Source organism: Nyctereutes procyonoides, unplaced genomic scaffold, assembly GCF_905146905.1.
Source record: "Nyctereutes procyonoides isolate TBG_1078 unplaced genomic scaffold, NYPRO_anot_genome, whole genome shotgun sequence".
In the NCBI taxonomy this organism is placed as follows: domain Eukaryota; kingdom Metazoa; phylum Chordata; class Mammalia; order Carnivora; family Canidae; genus Nyctereutes; species Nyctereutes procyonoides.
Genome location: NW_026575052.1, coordinates 38453136 through 38477198, shown reverse-complemented (window position 1 = coordinate 38477198; position 24063 = coordinate 38453136). Strand labels below are relative to the sequence as shown.

Sequence of the window (24063 nt, the reverse complement as noted above, 5' to 3'; positions counted from 1 at the left end):
ATGTAACAACATTTTAAAAATTAGGGCACTGCATCCTAAGCTCACTTCACCCCATGGATACAACTAGAGAACACCCATATGAATGTAAATAACCCTGAAAACAACCCAAACTGTGGCCGAACAGACTCTCCACAGCTAAATGGAGAGAAGAGGCCACATGGAAGAGGATAAGAAGGGCAGAGACATGGTGAGAAGGTGAACAGACCTGCAGGACTGTCGGCCAGAGGGAGGGATGCCATGGGATTAGAGAGGGTGGGGGAAAAACAGGCTGTCATACTGGGGAGCCCACATAGAGAAGACAAACCCCCATAACATTCAGCTTTGAAAACCAGAGGAGCCAAAATTTCCAAGTTCTTATTATAAGGGGGAGATTAACACCCAGAATTTTAAAAATTAGTGGCCATGGCTCTGGGAGAACAAGAGGACAAGAGAAAACGGAGTCCCCCACCTTAAAGAGATAGCACAGCAAACATCCTACAGAGATATAGCATAAAAGCAGCAGTTTGAAAAGTATCTGAGGTATATAGGAGGGAGATTTGATTACTCATCTCAGAACATGAACTGGAGGGACAGGGGCCTTTGGGGGACTTTCCAGGAACAAAGGAGCTGGTAGGCACCATTTCCCTCCCCTGTCCTCCTGCCTAGGCACAAAGACACCAGTGGGAACCAGTGCAGTGTTAACGCCCACCATCTAACTTGCGAACAGTATGCCCTAATCCCACATCCTCCTGTTGACATGCCCTCTCCAGCCAGGCCTCCCTTCCAGGTCCCCTCCCACAGCAGACATGGCAAACCTGGCTAATTTCACATGCCCCACCCCTGTGTTCTCCTGCGGACATACCCCCTCCAATATGCTCTTGGACAGAGCCCATCCAAGGCAGCGCCACAAGCCTGGCAGTGTGCAAGCAGTCCCACCAGGGTTCAACATCACTCTAGAGTGACTCATGCCCTGGGGAGAGGGGAAGATAACCACATAGTCCAGTCCAAGTGTAGCCTCGCAGTGGGGTGACAGCTGATTCAAGTCTGACTGTAGGATCTACCCACCAACTAAAGAGTCTCAAAGGAAAACAATGGGAAAGTATCCTGCTGTTCCATGCTACTGCACCTCTGACAAATGCCTGGTCTGACACAACTCAAGGCCATTGTGGCCCCAAACTGGCCCACTAACAACACAAGGACCAAACTGAGCCCACAACAGGCAAAGAAAGTCATCGCAGATGACTAGACTAAAGGTAAAAGTGGCTCTGCCACAACAATAAGGTGCATGCAACACACACAGGACATACCCATGAAGCACAAGGTTCTGGTGAACAGGGGACATCATAATGCAGGACACTACAGGACCTCTTCTTTATAAGGCTACTACTTTCAAGAGCAGAAGACACACCTTACTTTCCTAACACATAAAAACAGACACAAAGAATAAGACAAATAAGGAGACAGAAAAAAAATGTTTTCAACAAAAAATTATAGCAAGAGAGCTAAGTGAAACGGAGATAAGTAACAGAATTTAAAGTAATGACCATAAATACTCTCACTGGACTTGAGAAAAAAAGTGAGGGACCTCAGACCCTCAACAAAGAGATAGAAAACATAAAAAAGATGAAAAACTCAGTATGTGAAATTTAAAGTACACTAGCTGGAATAAATAGGAGACTACAGGAAGCAGAATGGAAATGGTGACCTAGAGGACAGAGTAATGAAACACAGCTGAAGAGAAAACAGAAAAAAAAATATAATAAATGACAGTAGACTTAGTGAACTCTGATTTCATCAGGCTTCATAACCTTTGCACTATAGCAATCTCAGAAGCAGAAGAGAGAGAAAGAGGGAAGGAAATTTTATTTGAAGAAATAATAGCTGAAGATGTCCAGAATCTGAGTAAGGAAACAAAAATCCAGCCCCAGGAGACACAGAGAGCCCTCAACAAAATCAACTCAAGGAGGTCCACACCAAGACACATAGTAATTAAAACGGCAAAAATAGTGACAAAGAGAGAATTTTAAAAGCAGCAAAAGAAAACATTTGTACACAGGGAAACCCCATGAGGCTATCAGCTGATTTTTTTCAGCAGAAACTTTGCAGGCCAGAGGGAGTGGTATGATACATTCAAAGTGCTGAAAGAAAAGAACTGCAATAAAGAATACTATATCCAGCAATGCTATCATTCAGAATAAAAAGGGGGATAAAGATTTTCCCAAACAAACAGAAGTTAAAGGAATTTGTGACCACTAAATCAGCCCTACAAGAAATGTTAAAGGGGACACTTTGAATGGAAAGGAAAGACTGTTCATTTGAGTAAAAGTCGGAAGCACAAAATCAGAAAAATTTAGTATATCTACAAAAATCAGCCAAGGAATTCACAAAACCAAAGTTATAAAGAATGTCACCATATACCTAAAATATGATGGGGCAGAGGGGAAGGGGAATAAAGAGGATTTCCAAATCAATTGACCATCAACTTAATATTGCCTGCTATATGCATAAGATGTTATTTACAAACCTAATGTTAACCAAAAATCAAAAACCAGTGATATGAAAAAATAAAGAGAAAGGAATCCAAATATATCACCAAACTGTGAGAGAGGAGAGCAAGAAAAGAAAGAAACATAGAACAAGTATAAAAACAGCTACACAACAGGTGACACAATGGCAATGAGTACCTAATTATCAGTAATTACTTGTAATGTAAATGGACTAAGTGTTCCAATCAAAAGACATAGAGTGAATGGGGGAAAAGTGAAATATATCTACATGCTGCCTACAATTCATTTCAGACCTAAAACGCATGCAGAATTTAACTGAAGGGGTAGAAAAGCATTTATCATGCAAATGGAATTGAAAAGAAAGAGAGGGTAGCAATACTTTTACTGGACAAAATAGATTTTAAAACTAAGACTGTAACAAGAGACAAAGGACACTTTATGAACAAAAAGAGGGACAATCCAACAAGAGAATATACCGATAGTATATATTTATGCACTCAACATGGGAGCATCCAAATACATAAAGCAATATTAACAAACATGTAAGACATAATCAATAGTGATACAATCATAGTAGGGGACCTTACCACCCCATTTACATCAATAGACAGATCATCCAGACAGGATGTCAAAAACAAAACAAAACAAAAAGATGAAAGCCATTGTTCAAAGTGAACAATGCATTGGACCAGATGGATCTAACAGATATATTAAAAAGATTCTATCCTAAAACAGAATAATAAACATTCTTTTCAAGTGCACACAGACCATTCTCTAGAATAGATCACATGTTAGGCCACAAAACAAGTCTCAACAAATTCAAAAAGATCCAAGTCATACCATGTGTCTTTTCTAATGAGACTATGAAACCAGGAACCAACCACAAGAAAAAAAATAGAGTGGAAATACATGGAGATTACATAACATGCTACTACACAATGAATGGTCAACAGGAAATTAAAAAGAAATTTAAAAATTACATGGAAATAAATGAAAATGAAAATATAATAGTCCAAAACCTTTGGGATGCAGAAGTGGCTCTAATAGGGAAGTTTAGAGCAATACAAATCTATCTTAACATACAAGAAAAATCGTATATAAACAACCTAACATTATATCTACAGGAGCTACAAAAAGAACAAACAAAACCCAAACCAGAAGAAGGAAGGAAATAATAAAGATTAGAGCAGAAATAAATAAAACAAAAACTAAAAGCAAGAGAACAGGTCAATGAAACCAGGAGCTGGTTCTTTGAAAAGGCCAACCAAACTGATAAACTTTTAGCCAGACTCATAAAAATAAAAAAAAAAAAAGAGAGAGAGGGAGGGAGGGAGGTGCTGGGGGCAGTGGAAAGGACTCAAGCAAAATCAGAAATAAAAGTGAAGAAAAAAACAACCAACACTACAGAAATACAAAGGATTATAAGACAGTATTCTGAAAAGTTATGTAACAGCAAATTGGGCAACCTAGAAGAGAGAGATAAATTCCCACAAACCTATAAGTTAGCAGAAGGGATTCAGAAGAAATAGAAAATTTTAACAGATCTATTACCACCAATGAAATTGAATTATTAATCAAAAAACTCCCAAAAAACAAAAGTCCAGGACCAGACAGCTTCACAGGAGAATTTACCAAACACGTAAAGAATAGTTAATATTTATTCTTCTTAAACTATTTCAAAAAGTAGAAAAGGAAAGAAAGCTCCCCAATTCATTCTTTATAGAATGGGCAGCATTATCCTGATACAAAAACCAGATAAAGATGCTACCAAAATAAAGAAAACCCCAGGCCAGTATCTATTTTAAAAATCATTTATCAGGATCAAGTGGTATTTATTCCTGGGATGCAAGGATGGTTCAATATTCACAAATTAATCAGTGTGACACATCACATCAATAAGAGAAAAGAATCGTACGATCCATTCAATAGATACAGAAGAAGCATCTGATAAAGTATAATGTCCATTCATGATAAAAACCCTTAACATCTTGGTGGTTGCTGTTGGTTGGGGCCGTCCCGCATCTAAGGCAGGAAGATGGTGGCCACAAAGAAGACGAAAAAGTTGCTGGAGTCGATCAACTCTAGGCTCCAACTGGTTATGAAAAGTGGAAAGTACGTGCTGGGGTACAAGCAGACCCTGAAAATGATCAGACACGGCAAAGCGAAACTGGTCATCCTGGCCAACAACTGCCCGGCTTTGAGGAAATCTGAAATATAATACTATGCCATGTTGGCCAAAACTGGTGTCCATCACTACAGTGGCAATAATATTGAATTGGGCACAGCATGTGGGAAATACTACAGAGTATGCACACTGGCTATCATTGATCCAGGTGATTCTGATATCATTAGAAGCATGCCAGAACAGACTGGTGAAAAGTAAATCACGCAAAATTTTTCTTTAATAAAACTGGCCAGAGCTTGTTTTAAAGAAAAAAAAAAACCCTTAACAAAGTAGGTTTAGAGGAAACATTCCTTAGCATACTGAAGTCCTATATGAAAAACCCACAGCTACCATCATACTCAATGGGGAAAAACAGAGAGCTTTTCTTCTAGGATCAGGAACAAGACAAGGATGTTCACTCTTACCACTTTTATTCAGCTTAGTCCTGGAAGTCATAGGCACAGCAATTAGACAACAAAGAGAAATAAAAGTCACGTAAACTGGTGAGGAAAAAAGTAAAACTTTGACTATTTGCAGATGACATAGTACCACATATAGAAAACCTTAAAGACGCTACCAAAAAACTAGGACTCATAAATGAATTCAGTAAGGTCAAAGGATGCAAAGTCTATGTATAGAAATCTGTTGCATTCCTATACACTAATAATGAAGTAGCAGAAAGAGAAATTAAGAAAATAACCCCACTTACAATTGAGTCAAAAATAATGAAATACCTAGGAATAAACTTAACCAAAGAGATGTGGGACCTGGAATTTGAAAACTATAAAACACTGGTGAAAGAGAGTAAAGAGGATACATACAAATGGAAAGATATTCCACGGTCCCAGATTAGGAAAACAAATACTGTTAAAATGTCTATGCTGTCCAAAGCAATCTACAGACTGAATGCAATCCCTATCAAAACACCAGCTGTGTTTTTTACAGAACTAGAACAAATAATCCCCAAATTTGTATAGAATCACAGTGACCCTGAGTAGCTGAAGCAATTTTGAAAAAGGTGAACAAAACTGGAGGTATCACAGTCTCAGGTTTCAAGACATACCACAGAGGAGTAGTCATCAAAACAATATGGTACTGACACAAAAACAGACACACAGATGAATAGAACAGGGTAGAGAGCCAATAAACCCATGATTATATAGTCAATCTCCAACAAAGGAGGCAAAGATATGCAATGGAAAAAGATAATCTTTTCAACAAATAGTGTTGGGAACAGTAGACAGCTACATGCAAACGAATGAATCTGGGCCACATTCTTAGACCATACACAAAAACAAACTCAAATAGATGAAGACCCTAAATGTGAGACCTAAAACCATAAAAATTCTAGAGAGAGAACAAGCAGTGCTTTCTTTTTTTTTTTCTAATCTGTTTTTTTTTTAAGATTTTATTTATTTATTCATGAGAGACACACACAGAAAGAGGCAGAGACACAGGCAGAGGGAGAAGCAGGCTCCAAGCAGGGAGCCTGATGTGGGACTCGATCCTGGGACTCCAGGATCATGCGCTGAACTGAAGGTAGACGTTTAACCACTGAGCATCCCAGGCATCCCAAGCAGTGCTTTCTCTAACATAAAGTGCAGCAACATTTTTCTAGATATGACTTCTAAGGAAAAGGAAACAAAAGTAAAAATAAATTATGGGAATTACAATGAAATAAAATGCTTCTGTACAGCAAAGAAAACAATCGGCAAAACTAAAAGGCAACCTACTGAATGGGAGAAGATATTTGCACATGACATCCCTGATAAAGGGTTAGTATCCAAAATAAATAAAGAACTTTTTCAACTCGATACCAAAAAAAAAAGATAATCCTATTAAAAAATGAGAAGACATGAACAGACATTTTTCGAAAGAATAAGACATACAGATGGCCAACTGCCATATAAGATGTTCAACCTCACTCATCATCAGGGAAATGCAAGTCAAAACCACAGTGAGATTTTACTTTACACCTGTCAGAATGGGTAAAATAAAAAAATAAATTTAAAAAACAAGAAACAAGTCTTGGCAAGAACGTGAAGAAAAAGGAACTTTCATGCACTGTTGGTACAAATACAAACAGGTACAGCCACTGTGTAAAACAGTATGGAGGTTCCTCAAAAAGTTAAAAATAGAATTACCATATGATCCAGCAAGTCCACTATCGGGTGGGTATTTACCCAAAAAATATGAAAACACTAACTTGAAAAGTGACATCTACGTTTATTGTAGCATTATCTCAATAGCCAAATCATGGAAGCAGCCCAAGTGTTTGTCAATAGAGGAATGAATAAAAAAGAAGTGGTATATATGTATACACACAATGGAATATTAGCCATAAAAAAAGAAGAAAATCTTGCCATTTGCAATGACATGGATGGATCCAGAGGATATATTGTTAAATGAAACAAGCCGGTCAGAGAAGGACAAAAACCATATGATTTCACTCATATGTGGAATTTAAGAAACAAACCAACAAAGAACAAAAAAGAGACAAACCAAAAAATGGACTCTTAACGATGCAGAATAAACTGATAGTTACCAGAGAGTAGGTGGGTGGGGTGATGGGTTGAAACAGGTGAAAAGGATTAAGAGTACACTTACGATGAGCACTGAATAATACATAGAATTGTTGAATCAGTATATTATGTTCCTGAACCTAATATAACACTGCATGTTAAGTATACCAGAATTAAATTTTTTAAGAGTGGTATTTAGTTACGCACAGTAACAATGGGAAAAATGGACATTTATGAAAAAAATTAGAACATTTCAGCACCCAAGAAGCTCCACCCCTTACATCCCTCTCAGCCACCTTCTTCCCTTAAAGTTAACCATGGTCCCGAAGTCCAACACTAAAGCTCTAATTCTACACTTCATATGAATAAAACGTATAGCATATACTGCTTTGTGTCTAGGCTCTTCTCTCAACATTGTATTTTTGAGATTCATCCATATAGTGCATGGTGGCAGCTCATTCCTCATTATTGGTAAAGTGTTTCATTTTGTGACTGTACCAAAATTCAGGAAATTGTTTTCATTTTTCACTATCGCAAACAATTGCACACACCTTTTGGTGTGAAAATTACCTATTTTGGGTGGCCTAAGAAGGGAAATGCTAGGCTCCAGGTAATTACATAAGTTTAGTTTTCACAGACATCAAAAAGGTTTCCAAAGTGAATCTACCAATTCACAATCGCACCATCTAGAAGCATTCCAGCCATCTCACGTACTCACGGGGGTGTCATTCTCTCCACGGTAGCCCTCCTGACGGATGTAGTATAGTACTAGGACTGCGGGTTTAATTTCCTAGAGACTGATGGAGTTGAATCACCCAGCTTTCTTAACCTTTTAAGGTTCACCTACCCAGTAGCCCACCTTGGTCATTCGATTCCTCTCTGGTTACATACTTAGGAGGGATGCGGCCCTAAAAACCAACGGTATGTACGTTCATTCCACTCAAAGCCATCCTGCCTGTTGGCCACTGTCACTGTCTACCAATCACTCCCATCTCCAGTCTCAGTCTCCCTTGTGGATCTCTCTGGGTTCAGCCTCTTCTCTCTCTCCTGATGCAGCCAATCTGACACCTGTCTGCTTCGGGTGTCAGATAACCTCATAGGCCGCCTGCACCAAGAAAGCCACGTTCCTACAGTGTTGCCACCGCAAGGTCCCTGTGGTTCTTACCATTTCCTTCCTCTCTCCAGCCCCAGAGAAAGGACTGTCCCTTCTTCTCTTGAAAAATCTCAACCTCTGGGGAAAAAAAAAATTGTGTTCCTCTCAGTTTGCTTTGCCACTTACTATTTGTGTGACCAAATGCAAGTTACCTGACCTCTCTTGGACTCAGGTTTCTTACCTGGAAAATGAGAATATTGATTAACTTATGAAACTGCTGTGAAAATTAAAGGACATAGCTTAAAATGTCCCCATTCAATGTCTGATCGGTGCTCTGTAAAGGTTCTCTTTCCATTTTTCCTTTTCTCTCTGCATCATCATTAATCTCCTCCTTTGAACTTCGAAGCAGTAAAGTAGCAAATAAAAACCAACTGGCTTTTGCAATGAGACACACTGAGACCTGAAACCTAATGTTTATTAGTGACTAGCTCAGTCATTAATTTTGCTAAATCAGCTTCTCACCCTCAGAAGGATCTGAGGATGTTATATTCCAAAGTGTGACAATCAAAAGTCACTCAGGGTAACCGTGCTTCTAGACTAGGGGCCTCAAAATGTGGGCTGAGCAGCCACTGCACCCCCTGCCCTTCGATCCCAAGCTGGCCATATGTTTCCCTCCCTCCCTCCCTATTCTCTTCCACCAGGCCAGCCTTCCTCATTTGCACCACACCTCCCTAGGCCTTGAGGCCTTTTATTTTGCTGCTTCTTCTCCAGCTTCTTATTGAACTAAATGATTAACTGCCTGAGAGTTACAGAACACTTGTGATGTATTTAATATTGTTTCTTTTACAAATAAAGACTCCCTCTATGCTCTCCAGATTTTTACAACTTACCATGTCAGGCCTCATTAGTTTGATAGCAAATTATCACAAACTTAGTGAGTAAAGGTAATAGAAATGTATTATCTGACAGTTATGGACAGCAAGGATCCAAAAGAGGCCTCGCTGGCCTCCGTTAGAGTCCAGAGCCACATCCCTTTCTGGGAGCTCTAGAGGAGAATCTGCTCCCTGAGGTTACGCTTATTCTTTGGCTCATGGGCCACTTTCTCCACCGGTGATGACTGGCTGGGTCTTTCTCCTGCTGCATTATTCTAACACTCTCCCACTCTCCCACCTCTCTTTTCCACTCCTAAGGACCTTTGTGATTATGCAGGACCCACCCAGATAATCTAGAATAATCTCTCCATCTTGAAGTCATTGAATCAGCAACCTTAATTCTGTTTGCCACCTTAATTCCCCCTGGCCAGGGAACATAACATATTCACAGGTTCCAGGGATTAGGACATGGATAATTTGCAGGGAGAGGGGTGATTCCATCACCACAGCCCTCAGCACTGTTACTGAGCCTGTCTTTCCCTCAAAATGCAGGTGAGATGGCAGTGCTGGTTTACCTAATAGTGCTGTTACAGGTTTTCTTTCAGTTCAGAAACAAAACAAAACAAAAATGAAAGCAAGCCTCCAAAATACAAACAACTCAGAGTTGGCATTATAACGTGTCATGGCAAAGCAAAGCAGTTTTCCCCTCCACGCCTGTGCCTATAAATCCCAACTGGTACTTTTCGTTTGTTCTCCCCAAAACACCATCACTTTTATGAGTTGTTAACAAGAAGGGAGGAGAGAAAGGTGAGTGAAAAGGATGGATACTAGCTACAGAACCAAGTGCAATTTCAGGAGAAGGAAGAGGAGGAGGAGGAGGAGGGGGAGGAGGAGGAACTCAAGAGCATACCAAAGAAACTTCTGTGTTGCCTAGGGTACTCTAAACCTTGAGCAAAGCTCTGAATAATCACTTGGTCTGAGAGTAATCCTAAACCTAAATGTAAATCCTGAAGGTGTCCACAAATGTTCCTTTGTCCTGTTCTCTCTCGACGTTCCATAAATTGCCTGGGGAGGGTCATCTGACTCACCCACGAAACTATCAGAATTAAACAGGACAAAGCAAGTAAAATCACATGGAGTACTTTCACCTGTCATCTCTTCACCAAATAGATTATCAGGGCACTGTTTCCAGTTTGGGATTTGTGGGGGGAGGATAGTAACTCAGATCCAACTTTTAAATGTCTCCAATGAGCTGGGCTCCAGACTTCCTTTGCTACTTCAGGGTTTTAAGTAACAAATCTTACAAGTTATATAATATTTCTAAAACCCGATTTACTATATATATTTTTTCTCTATATAACCTTTAGGGAATTTTTCAGTACACCAAATAAATTCTAAATATGTTACTGTGCACTTCAATTCATTTCTTAAATCATACACAACATTAGTAGGTAACCCAATTCATCTTGATGAATCTAGCTGTGAGAGTGGCTACCATGGCTGACCTCACCCTGCATGAAACGTTTCCATGAGGCCACCATCTTCCTGGAATCAATGTGTCTATCTAACTATTTTTGTCTTCCAACTTCTAAACTCTTCCTCAAATCTTCCTGATGGTCTCTATCCCCTCAACTTCATTTTCCTAACACTTACCACAATTTTAGTTAATTATCAGGGTCAATTTCTGTTCACCCCATGAGGACAGGGACCATATCCATCTCTTTCTTCCATGTTTCAGCGCTGTACCTGGCACACAAAGGGCCCACAAACACTGGTGAACCAATAAATGCTCCCTGTCCTTACTTTTCTTTTCAACACGCTTACATGTATTCATGCCAGGCACTATTTTAAGTATTTTACATGCATTAATTCATTAATTCTTATAGCCAATTCCGTTACGTGGGGACTTGTATTTCCTTGTTTTACACATAAGAAAATGGGCAGAAAAGACTCAATAATTTACACAAAGTCATATAGCCATTAATAACAGATAGCATTTATTAAGTGCTTAATATGTGTCAGGGCTACAGCTAGTCATCTAAGGTGACTTTCCTCAATTTACAAGAGATGATCTTCTTGGGTGGATAAATTAAAAAAGGAAACCCTTAAAAAAAAAAAAAGGCAACCCTGCCTCCTCGTAAGTCCCCTCCAGGGCACAGGGCTTTTAGGTTGAAAGCAGGTTCCCATAGTACCTACCGGTCCTTCAAACTTGAGCCTTTCTTAGGGCACAGCCTGAATGACAGGGCCACATATTCCTCTGAGGACTAAATGGTGACTAAACCACAGCAACCCAATGACATGGGCATCAGTTCTATCATGTCAGGTTTACAGAAAAAAGAACCTAAGTTCTTAGGCCCATAGAGAGCCCACGCTGTGCAGAGCTATCCAGCTGCTGAGTGGCAGAGATAGAATTTAAGCCCACACATTATGGCCCTGGAGCCCACCCACCTAACAATACACCCTACTGAATTTCTTAGCCTTGGTTTTTAGGACAGCCTCCTAACTAGTCTCCTTGCATCCCAGTGTGTCTCATTTTGATTCACTATTGCAGCTGCAGTGAGTTTCTAAACACATACATCTAATCATGTCTCCTTCTTACTTGAGCACAACAAGAGCTCTCCCAGGACCCTCAAGATCGAATCAAGACTCCTTCTTGTGGCTGAGAAGGCTCCTTATGATCTGATCCTGGTCACCCTTCAGCTGAATGCCTTCTAGCTCTCTCCCTCTGTATCCCTCACTGCACACAATGACATAACGTCATGTGATATCCTGCTTTATGATTCTTCATGCTCCTTCCTGCCTCAGGCCTTAGCACATGATATTCTTTCTGCATGGAGTCCTTTCTCTTCCTGCTGCAGTTGACTAGCTCCTACTTATACTTTCAGTCTTAGCCAGAATGTCACCTCAGATCCATGTTCCTGGAACAGTCTAAATCAGATCCTTCATAGATTCTCTCTTCATACCCATATTTTTCTCTTCTTTTTAAAGATTTTTATTTTATTTATTCATGAGAGACACAGAGAGATTGAGAGGCAGAGACACAGGCAGAGGGAGAAGCAGGCTCCATGCAGGGAGTCCAATGTGGGACTCCATCCCAGGTGTCCAGGACTACACCCTGGGCTGAAGGCGGTGCTAAACCACTGAGCCACCAGGGCTGCCCCATATTTTTCTTAATAAGTAATACTGCACAAGTGTGATTATTCAAAAAACACCAGTTTCCCCCAATAATAAGTAAGTATCATGGTGGTCAGAGCCATCTCTATTTCGTTAATTAATTATAAGCTCAGAATTTAGCACATTTCTTAGCACATAAAGACAACCAAACCTTGCTAAATATCCCCCTTGGTGCTCACTGTGCTTCCCCATCATGGCATTCATCACAAGATACAGTAACCCCCTGATTATTTCTATAATCCTCCAATTCAGTTGTAATTATTTAAAATATTAAAAATACAAACACTGTATCTGGATTTGGATCCCACTACTGTACCTCAAGTGTCTAGCTCAATGCCTACCACATAGTAGCCACTCAAACATTCCAGAAAAAAAATGAGTGAACAAGCATGAGTAACTGGCCCCTTCAGCGTAAAAATCCTCTTCATTATTATTGCCATAAATGACAAGAATGGACTAAAGAGTTGCTGTACTTTAATGCCTCTGAAGGAACAGAATCTATAAGGAGCACTGAGAGAAAGTGATCAGCTTCAAAATCTAACCCAGTATTACCCACCAGCTACAACAGACCGAGGTGGTAGAGGGCCAGTCACTTTTGAGGCTTAGTCAAAAGTCTCACTAGTAGCCACTCAAACAGAGAAATCAGCATATACTGGCCAACTCTTGCAGAGAATCAAGGCCACAGAACTACAAAGACTAACCTAGAATGGACTATCATGTTAATCAGTAGACACTGGATTGACTCCCCATTAAAGAGAGATTGTGAGGACCGAAATCCTTCTGAAAGCATAATTAAGTGACAACCCATCAGTCTAAAAAGGGTGGTGGGATGCACTCAAATGAAAGGCAAAAGCAAAGTAAAATATATTATTTAATAGCATCTTACAAGACTATGGAGGAAAAGTCCTTTCTGAAAAACATGATTTACTCAATGACAGAGGAAAACATCTTTTCTACGTATAATATATGCAATGGAGGTGATACTATGCCTCATTATGACCTGGTTCCAGAAAGTCTACCTGGACTTGCAAATGGTGACAAGATCCTCAGAGTTCTAGAACAGGACTGGACTGTTTTGCCTACTGGCCAGTCATGATTGCCAAGTTCTATATGAAGGAATTTCACAGCGGTCTTGGAGCCCATGTGCATGAAATGTGACCAGTTAGTGTCATGTAATCCCAAAATGACACAAATGTACTGATATCTTATTAATGAGATTACATATGACAATACAAATGTCCTTGTATGTTCCCACTGGTGCAGGGGACACATATTGCGCTGACCAAGCTTCATCATCTTCAGAATTCAAAGTCAAGTCTCTTTCCACCCACAGATGAATAAACTCCGCACTCTGCTTCTAATACCAAAATTCTGAACATAAGGTTAGGCAAGTTTGCATATTCAATATGCCCCCATTCGATATCCTTTTTTCGTCTTGGTCTTGCTATTCAGGATCTCATCAGTCCTAAAGTGCACACCTTAACACAAACGATGCTGATTTTCCTTTGTTGGTTTATTACCTGAGTAATCGAAGAACCTAACCTCTTGACATGAAATAGAAGCTTAAGTAAAACAGTGTTTAAAAAAACAAAACATCACATGGCTGACACCACACACAGTGGTTTCATCTGCTTTAAAGCTGTTGCACCAAGCCTGACAGCACCCACTGCCAGCGGTGAACACTCACCAGGCGTCAAGGAAGGTCCTCCACTCACAGTTACCCTGCCCTGGACGAGCGCAACACCACAACTCTCCTTTCTGCTCTGCCTACCTCTCATGTCTTCTTATAGACAATACTGCCCTTTAGTAATGAATTTGGGACAGATTTCTTCTGGAGCAGTTTTTAAAACCATAACCAGGGAAAAGCCTTAAAAATCTCTCAACCAAATAAGTGGTTTGGGCTATTTACTGCATGGCCAGGGACTGTTTTTTTTTATTTTTAAGAACACTTTCACCAAACAGGGTTTTGCATCTTTTGCTAAGCATAACTGATCTAGTTACCTGTCTTCATTTTTACTCTCAGTCAGCTATTTTTCCAGTAAGAGGGGTGCCACTTCCCAGATAACTAAAACTTGAGTGGGCAGAAAGCGTGGTCCACAAGTCCCTCCTTGTGAAGACCACAGCAGTACTTAGGGCTCAAACTCAGGATGTCCCGAGTCACAGACATTCAAGGGATGCTAACTGGTATGTGATTTGGTGGCCTAGGACTTGAAAATTCTAAGAAAGGTGAGCCAACACATTTCTCTGCCTCTGATCTGTTATGACTTCTGTATGTATAGTCCTTTGGGAGCACAAAGATCCTATAAAGGTTTCCTTCTAATATACAAAGGCTCTGGGGGAAAAGTTCACTATGTTGTGCTTTTATGTGAACTAGACATACCCCATCTCACAACTTGGCTTAGAAAAGTACGAGTTGGATTTCAGCCTCCCCACATCCCCTTCCCTGGCCTCTCATGGTCAATGAATAGCACTTGGATTTCTCTGCAGCACCGGAGCAATATTTATTCTCCCATCATTCATCATGCTTCTCGGGCTTGACTATGGATAAGGTGCTGGATCTGTGGAGAATCTAACTGTGAGTAAAATGGTTTCCTCAGAAAAGGTTCCTCCTTCCTAGTGAATGAATGTCATGAGCAATGGTGTAGAAGGTGCTAAGATACAACATGCCTGGTGCTGGAGACTATTCTAGTTTCAGGGGAGTATGGCAGAGTCATGGGTGATTGAGTTTATAAGAGGGCTTGCATGACAAGTCCAAGCAGTTTTGGAGAAGAGAAATCATTTGCCCACACTGAGCTTTGAGGACATAGATTTGGTGATGATCGACAGGACAAATCAGGGTGTGTCAACGGTAGAGGAGACCTAGAGACCACAAGCCAATTAGCAAGTTGATAGAGTATATTATTGGCTAAACATTCACCATCACCTACCAAGAGAGTATTACACATTTCTAATCCATTAACTTCAGGCCTCTCTATAAGACTTTCTTTAAACAATAAGATGGGAATAAACAGAGTATGTACCACTTCCAAGCAAAACTTCAAGAGCCATTGTACAGTTCCATAATAAGTTCCTTTATCTTTGCCACAATATCCCAAATTGGGGCTGCTCCAACAGTTTGGGTCCCAGAGTGAAATAACAGGCAGCAGAGCTACAGTCAACTCATAATGAGCAAGCACCAGGCATAAAAAATACTCCTTTTTTGTTTCATAAGCTGTTCAGTTTTACAGATTGTTAATGCAGCATCACTTATCACAGACATGGGAAGCTAACACCCTAAAAGGTGAAAGTTGTAAGGTCTTAGACTAGATAAGCACAAGTAGCACTGGGTAGGAAAGGACAGACACAACAACAGCCATTAAAACAACAAATCATTATCTAACATTCATTTAGTATTTATGTGTCCAGCATTACATTAAACATATCTCATCTGGTCCTCATAAAGCTAGAACTCAAGCACCAATTTAATACTGCAGTACATGCTCTTCCCCATTTTTTTTTCAACAACTAATAATCACTTTGCGATTGTATATACATGTAGCGTTAACTCAGCAGGCCTGGGTTACTCGAACCCTGCACATTCTCAAAAAAGAAACGTCTTCAGAACTGGCCCTTGACTGGCTCCAAGCCCAAGGACACTCTGCCTGGTGCTATATGACGGAGGCCTTGGGCCATGCATTATCAGTTTGATCAAGTAGCTTATGCTAACAATGGGATTTCTGATGAATGTCTGTTTTTTTCCTGGAGATCTGGAGTCTGAGTACCTGAGAGAAATCATGCTAACACTGCAGAACTACATAAATCCACCACCACCACCCGCCAAAAAAAAAAAAACCCAAAACCCTGGACATCAAGGCTCAAGTGAGCTTCCCTAGTTGGCAATACTTTGTGTGCATTGTCACACATCATTACTCAAAGAATTAAGTGCATCAGTGCAAGTTCCCTGGGAAAGAACTCTTATAAGCCTGCATCTAGTTTCTCCTGGGCTTTGCCCTAGGAGTCTTCCCATTTTCTCATTTTAGTCTGTATCCTTTCACAGCAATCAACCATGACCATGAGTGTGAGAGTTGTTCTAAGTCCCATGAGTCCTCCTAGCAAGCCATCAAAGCCTAAGGGGAGTCTTGAAAAGTTCTGACATAGCACAAAACCTAAGATAGGTCAGTGTCCAAAATGGCCCCAAATTTCAAACCTGGGTGGCTCAAAACATGGTGGTTCAAGAACAGAAATGAGAAAGTCAGGAGAAATTAGTGAGCAGGATGTGGGGGCAATAAAGGAGGAGGCTGAGAAGCCAAGTAGAGGAAGGGGGCTTAGTTCGGTGGCTGACTTACTATATTTGATTTCCATATCCAGGTAGGAATGTGCAATGGGAAATGTATAACTAGAGTCTATACTAGAAGCCCAGGATAGACACATAGTTAACAGCTGAAACCCCAAGAATGAATGAGATTACTAGGGAAAAGATTAGAGAAAGACACAACAAAGAGTTGAGCACAAACTGGGGAGGATGTAACATGGCTGCCAATGAGAAGGAAGATGACTTCCACCTACTTCCCAAGTACTATCAAGGATGGGTTTTTTACTTTTATGCAAATTTGTATTAATCCAGTTATACCATACACCTTATACAAGAAAATCACTAAAAGTTTTTGTCAATATGTAAATAGCATGAAAAAAATCTCATGAGCAAAGCATTCAGAAATGACTCTCATAGCCATTGATCCTTCCAAATAAACTGGGATGAAGGGAAGCCCCAGGCATTCATGACACTTGTTCATGCGTCTGTGGGGCTGTCACCAGAGATATTTTTATAGGTTTGTTTATGTTGTTAGGCAGTCAAAAATTGAGGTCAAAAGAAAGACCCCAGTAAAGCTAGTAATCCTGGTACTGCACCAGGGCATTTTCCTCAGAGAACAGAGCTAGGGGCCAAGAGCATCAACTCAAGCATTTTGCTTTTGCTTCTGCTCCCTCCTTCCAGGTGTGATTTCTTTTCTATTGCCTTGCGCTTCTCAATTTTTCCTTTTCTACACAAGAATGGCCTTGGAATCATGTCAGAGGTTCCTTTTAAATAATGCTGCAGTGGAAGTCAGAGTTTCTGCCTGACTTGTCCCCATTTTACCTGAAGAGACAGCCCCCTCCATGGTTATGCCCCATATACATCTCACTGAGGCTTCAGAAAACACTGAATCTGTCTCACATGCTCCTTTTTTTGGGTACTTCTACCCTTTTTAACTGGTTCATAACATGCATCCTACTTTCAGAACACTGAATTGGTTCTCAGGCGTCATACTTGGCAGTGAACACAGGGTAAACTTCATTCAGGTCTACAGCCAATCTTGCCTACCACACTCCTTGCAATGGAGAATTCCACTCCATGATCTTACACTCAAGTTGGTGAGAAAGGCATCCAAGCGCAACATTCAAACCAGTGTCTCAAAGGCTCCCCCATGTGTGCACATGAAAAACAACTCATCAGAGGAGTTCAGTGGACTAACTGCAGAATAAGAACGACAGGGATCAAATTTCAGATCTCAAAAACACGCTAACGTATGAGAAAACATCACATTATATAATTATGACTTTATTTATACATGTATCATGTTTAAAAATCTAAAAGAATAATTAAGTGGGTTGATTTGGGACAGATTGGAGCATCGGCAAAGAAATACATGTATTAAAAAATTGATCTTTCTATATTAGGTGTGGAGAAAGGGGAAAATAATAAAAAGTAATTGGATTTGTTCCAACTAAAGGAACAAACAAAAAGAAGAGATAAACCCTCTGAATACAACATTAGCCATTGATTTATATATTTCAGCCCATGAAAATAAACCAAAACATTTGTTGCACTTTCCAGAGAGCATTTCCCTAGTGGGATGTTTTCAGATCTCCCTTTCTGCCCATTTATCTTTCCCTCTGGGGAAAACCTGCGATATCTAAGACTGCTGTGTCAATCAGCAACTTTTAAGCAAAAGGTTGGCTTCCAGAATATTAAAACCAAGCCTGGCAAAGATTTTTTTTTCCAACTCTCATCTTTTACAGATGAAGAAAGTGAACTCAGAGAAATGAAAGGTCTTGTCTAAGCTCACAGAACTGACAGGAAAGCTGAGAGCAGACCCCTAGTCTTCCAAGTCCAACCATCATTCCTTTACACGGTGCTATCTCTCAACTTTCAGCAACAAATAGTAAATAGAAAATACGCTAACAAATACTTCTTCTCATACTAAAAGGTGCTAGGCACTTACTCTATGCCGACATGTTTTTCAGTACATTGCAGAAGTTAACTCTTTGGGGACTGCGAAAAATCCTCTGAGATTCTATTATTACCCATTATTATCTGAGAGAGTAAGTGGTAGAGCCACTATAGTAGCTACCAAGTAGTCTAGCTCTAGAGATCAAATTCTTCACCAAAAGCAGAATTGTTATTCAAAATGCAAAGGGGCATCAGCTATAGGATTAAACCCTGCTCTAGGCAACGTAAAAAGCTGTGATAATTAAAACAGAAGTAGGATCAATTTAAAAAGGATAAATAACACCCACCTCAGAAGGAAAATCCTTACCCCATTAGTAGAACAAACTTGAAGCTTTTTAAGTATCCAATGTCATACAAACCATCTAAATAGAGGGCTGACTTCTTTAGTATACCAACTGAAATCATGCTCATCTATAATTAGAATTTATTATTTTCTATTCATTATGACAATTCCTCTTCTAGGCAACTCTTGTTGAGCCTATTTGCCATGTAATAAAACCAGATTTCTTAGTGTGCGCATGTAGTGGGGGCGGGGAGGGGTTGGGGAATTCTCTTAACTCTTTAATTGATGCAAATTAATATAAACTTCATAAAGACAGCAGTGACTGCCCCATTTCTGCGTTCAATGGAAATGTTAAGTCTTATCTTGCCAAACCTCTGTTGTTTGGTCCTTCTCTAGATACTTTCTCTCTCTTAGTTCCTTTGACATCACTCTCTTGGCCCTTGCCTGGTCTTTCACTGTTCTTTAGTAGGTTCCTCTTCATAAATTTGTTTGTTAAAGATTGGCATTCCCGGAGTTTGGACCTTGCTGGATTATTCCCCATTCTCCCCCACCCACCCACCCAAAACTGTCGCCACACTCTGCTTGAGTGACCACCCTTCTAGCTACACCTTCCACTCCAACCTAGGAGCTGATTCCCGGCTTCCAGGCATCCTCTCCTCTAAACTTGACAATCTCCAAGACAATACCTCAAATTCAATGTAATCTAATCCAAACCCCTTATATTTCACCAAAAATCTTATTACCCATTTCCATCTTCCTTAGCTTGTTTAACAGATTCTCCCAATCTACCAGCCCAACCCCCAACCACCTGAGACTCTTTCCCTCTCTCTCAGGACACATCCAGCTAAATTGAAATTTCTAGGAGTTGTACTTTCTATAGTGCTCTTGAGTCTTCCCTTCTTACTTGCACTCTCATGAAAACTATCTAACATCCACCCTCATCATCCTGTCTCTCCCCATGCCAAAAACAAACAAACAAAAATAACTATATTAGGTTGGGTTCCACCAGAAATATTCCCTGAGCTAAGAATTTCAGTGCCAAGAGTCATGTGAGAAGTGATCCCAGAACACTAATGTAGCAGGTATAGAAGAATGGCAGGGTCTAGAGGGAAGTCAATGCTGGGGTGTTAAGGATCAGATAACCATTGTGAACAACTAAGGTTCACATGGACTGAGGATCACCGGAGACTATAGAGCATGTTGTACATCTGTCCCACCCCAGGAGCAAAGAAGCTGAGATATTATCATCAACATTTGAGGGCTACTCCCAAGGGTCTTCACTCCCGGCTCTTCTGGTCTTACAAACTGGTAGTGCTGAGACTTGAGTTACTGTAATCAGGAATATTGACTGCTAAGACAATGTGAGAGGGGCAATGGAGGCACCTGCCTCAAATCCCTGCAAGGCACCCAGAGGCTCTAGAGAAAACTCAAGTGTCTCTGCATAGCCTACAAGACATTCCATGATCTGTCCCCTTGCTTTCTGCTTTCACCCCTTCTCTGTCTTCCTGCCCTAACATTCCCGTGCTTTGGTCTTATCAACCTACCAGTGGGTCCCAGGTCCCCACAGCTCGCTGCCTCTGTTTTTTTTTTTTTTTGTTTGTTTGTTTTTGTTTTAAGATTCTATTCATTTATTTAAAAGAGAGAAAGAGAAAGCACAAACAGGGGAAGGGGCAGAGGGAAAAAGAGAAGCGGAGTCCCAGATGATCGGGGTACCTGACATGGGGCTCAATCCCAGGACCCTGGGATCACGACCTGAGCCAAAGGCAGACAATCACCCAACTGAGCCACCCAGGCACCCCACCTCCTCTGTGTTTTGCACTTACTATTCCCCCCTCTAGGAATATCCACCTCTCCCTTCCAACCCTATTCCCATCTATATGGGATACCCCAACTCTTTGACAAAATCCAGATTGCAGATCTCCACATCTCAGCATCTCGAGCCTTCCTTCAATTCCTTGCCCCCACGTTGAGTATATCTGCTTGTGCCACTGCCCTGTCCTGTATCTGTCCTTCTTGCCAAACTGCACAGGAGTTACTGGTCCACGTGGCTAGACCAGCCTGCCCGAGTCCGAACTCCTGACCAGCACAGACTGTGCTTGATTGATCTCTGCCTTGCCAGACCCTAACACAAGGAAGAGGACAACTGGAAAAACACCAAACAATTCCTGACATGTCTATGTATCATACAGAATAAATAATAGAAGTCTCCAATTAAGAAGACAAAGCAAGCCTAGACCAAAAGGGAAGGAAAAAAGAGAAAATTAGCAATTCTCTTTAGCACATGCTTTTCTAAAAAATAAAATAATAATAATTAATAATTAATAAATAAATAAAATAAAATTACTAATTAGGAAAGTTTTTCCTTACATGTGGGCTATAAATCAGTTCGGCTCACTCTGCCTCAGCTTCATTAGCTATGTGCCCCTTTACTGGCACAGATTTCCTCAGAGGCAAGCTAATGCATAAGAGCCCCTAATAGAAAACCCCTGAGAATATATCATCTATGTATTTACTCATGGATATTATGTGACATTTCAACCTCATACTCGGGCTCCTTCCTATGCCTGGCGGTGAGGTCTTTACACTGAACTCATTCAGATACCCCTAAAAAGATGAAACAGGCAATGTAATTACCTTCCTAAGATCCACTTTCTAGGCCCTGCAAGGTCGCCTGCATCTGCCCCCTAGCTGAGCAGTCCCTGCAGGGGATTTCTGTCAGCTTCCATGCTGAAGGGCAGAAAGCCAATGCAGTAGGGGATGGGGTGGGAAGGGGTGGGAAGGGGTTGGGGGTAGTCCTGCCCAGGCATCCACTTTCACTAGATTGGTCATAAGCAACTTGTTTGCATGCAAATGTACCCAACCCTGAATCATGCTTAAATTCTGAGTCTAGGGCTTTTTTTTTTTTTTTTTTGAGTTGAGAGAAAAGGAGAAAGGGGTGCTGAACTATTTCTAAAGGCCAATTAGTTCAGCCAAAATGGATGTGAAAACGAAGCATCTGGTAGATATCTTTGATCTGGGATCCTGTGACACAGTTTGTGCAGGGCAACTGCCATTTGAAATTCTATGATTCATTGATCACTTTCCCCATGTCTGATGGAAACTAAATTGCCTTCAATCCATGCGGACGTGATTTCTGCTTTCATCCCTCTGCTCCTCTTTGTCCTTACAATTTCGCAACCAGAAGCAAAAGCAATCACAGCTGATCTTCCTTGTTGAATGTTTTAATATTGGGGGCTGCCTTCCACCCACCCACCCCCGACCCGTGTTGAGTTTTGCCCTAACCAATCCTGGAATTCTTTAATGGGAGATGATAGCAATCTGCAAATAGAGTAACAATGCAATATGTTACAGCAGAAAGCAAAGAAGGAATGCTGTAGCGCCCTGCACATAAGGCAGGTCTGTTGTTTATGTTTTATTTCGTGTTTTCAGACCCAATACAGGCAACCAAGGAGTTGCTCCTCAAAACATTGTTGCTGACCTCATAAGAAACCATGTAAATAGACTTCCTACCCAATGACGCCAATGCAGAAACCAGTGTCTATGTGTTATTGTATTTGGGGAGACTTTTATGTACATTGCTTCTAATTTCTTGTACAGATGAGAAGTTTTTGCTTTGGTGTAAAATGATACTAATCTTTTCAAGTTTCTGTTTCCCCTAGTTCCTCTTCACTGACTACAAAACCAAGGATAAAAGAGAGTGAAAAGGTTAAGGGGTGTGTGTAGAGAGCACTGTACTCAATTCCCCTTTCCATGACTACGCTCCTTGGTACTCCCCTTGCCTCAGGTCAATACCCCAGAGTTGTTTAATGGGCAAAAGCTTGCTCTTGAAGGTTTAGAGTATCTAATAAGCAAGTCCCAATGGATAATAACAGCTAACAATTAATTCAATGAATATCCATTCCGTACCTCTAAGGGCAAGTTATGACTTTTCTAAGCATGTTCATATCATTGCGTTTTTTTTTTTCTTTTTAATCTCAACATTCCTTTGAAGAAAGGAAAGACAGGACTTGAATTCACCTTTTACCATCCAAGAAATTGGAATATACAGGTTTTGTACTCCACCCACAAAGAGCAAGTCTATGACAATAGGGCAACAATAAAACACAAGTCTTAATAATAGGAAATACAGGGTCCTTATTCTTATCTTCCCCTATTCTTACAGCAAAGTCCACATTATAACAAAGAGTGGTGGAAAAAGATCGTTGTCACAGAGGTTCTCAATCAGGGCTCTATATACTTAGGCACGAATGTACAAAGTCCCCTGAGACTACTGTATTTAAATGGTTGAATATGTGCATTTTTCTGAAGATAGAGTCCATAACTCCAAAATGGAGTTGATTTAATCCGATGATTTCATATACACTTGAAATATCAAACCAAGTATCTTTGAGACCCAACATTTCTCCTTCCTCATCTAAAATGTAGCATATTGCCATTATCCACATACAATCATATCTCAAAATGAAATAACTTAAAATAATAATCATTTCATTTTCTCATAGATCTTCATTTGGAGCAGGACTCAGCAGGAAGAGCTCAAGTCTGCTTCAGGTACTGTCAACGGGGACACTCAACAAGGACTGGACAAACTACTCCCAAGGTGGCTTTCACACATGGCTGGCTGTTGGTTCCTCTCCACGTGGGCCTTTCTGTGGAATACGTTTGGCTTTCTCATAGCATGCTTACTGGGTTCCAAGAGGGAGCATTATAAGAAACAGAAAGTGTAAACTATCAATTTCTGAAGGCCTGAAGCCAAAAACTGACACAGTGTCACTTCTGGGACATAGTATTGGTCAAGCGGTCATAAGATTCCAGGGGAGACAGCACAGACTCTTTCTTCTTGGTGAGATGACTAGAAGAGCATCAGGACCTTGAGGCCATGTTTTAGAACTGCCACATACCTCTAGGCAGCCTTTCTCTTCCTGTGGTTTGTTGTTACTATTCTTTCTCTCTTGTATAGATCTCTCCTGTGTGAGAAACAACGCCTCTGCTATTTCCTACATTTCCCACCTCCCAGGAGAGGTTTGTAGCTAATCCAGCCTATTACTACCACCAATGGCCTTGCTCCTCACTGGGGACACCTGGCTCCTTCTTAGCTCCACATGTCGAATGCTTACACACCTTCCTAACCCTCCACTGCAAGGACCCCAGGAGGCACTCTGTGTGGCCTGCTCATTTAAAGAAGTCCTAGACACCAGCTATGAAGGGATACTGGCTGTCCA

At 40.7% G+C, this 24063-nt stretch overlaps 1 protein-coding gene and 1 pseudogene across 1 annotated transcript in view; one reads left to right on the top strand and one right to left on the bottom strand.

The window, feature by feature from the left end:
* PDE4D (phosphodiesterase 4D) overlaps positions 1 to 24063 on the bottom strand; it is a 1377381-nt gene that overhangs the window by 1252240 nt on the left and 101078 nt on the right. The window lies entirely within an intron of this gene.
* On the top strand, positions 4477 to 4929 carry LOC129513445 (60S ribosomal protein L30-like; annotated as a pseudogene).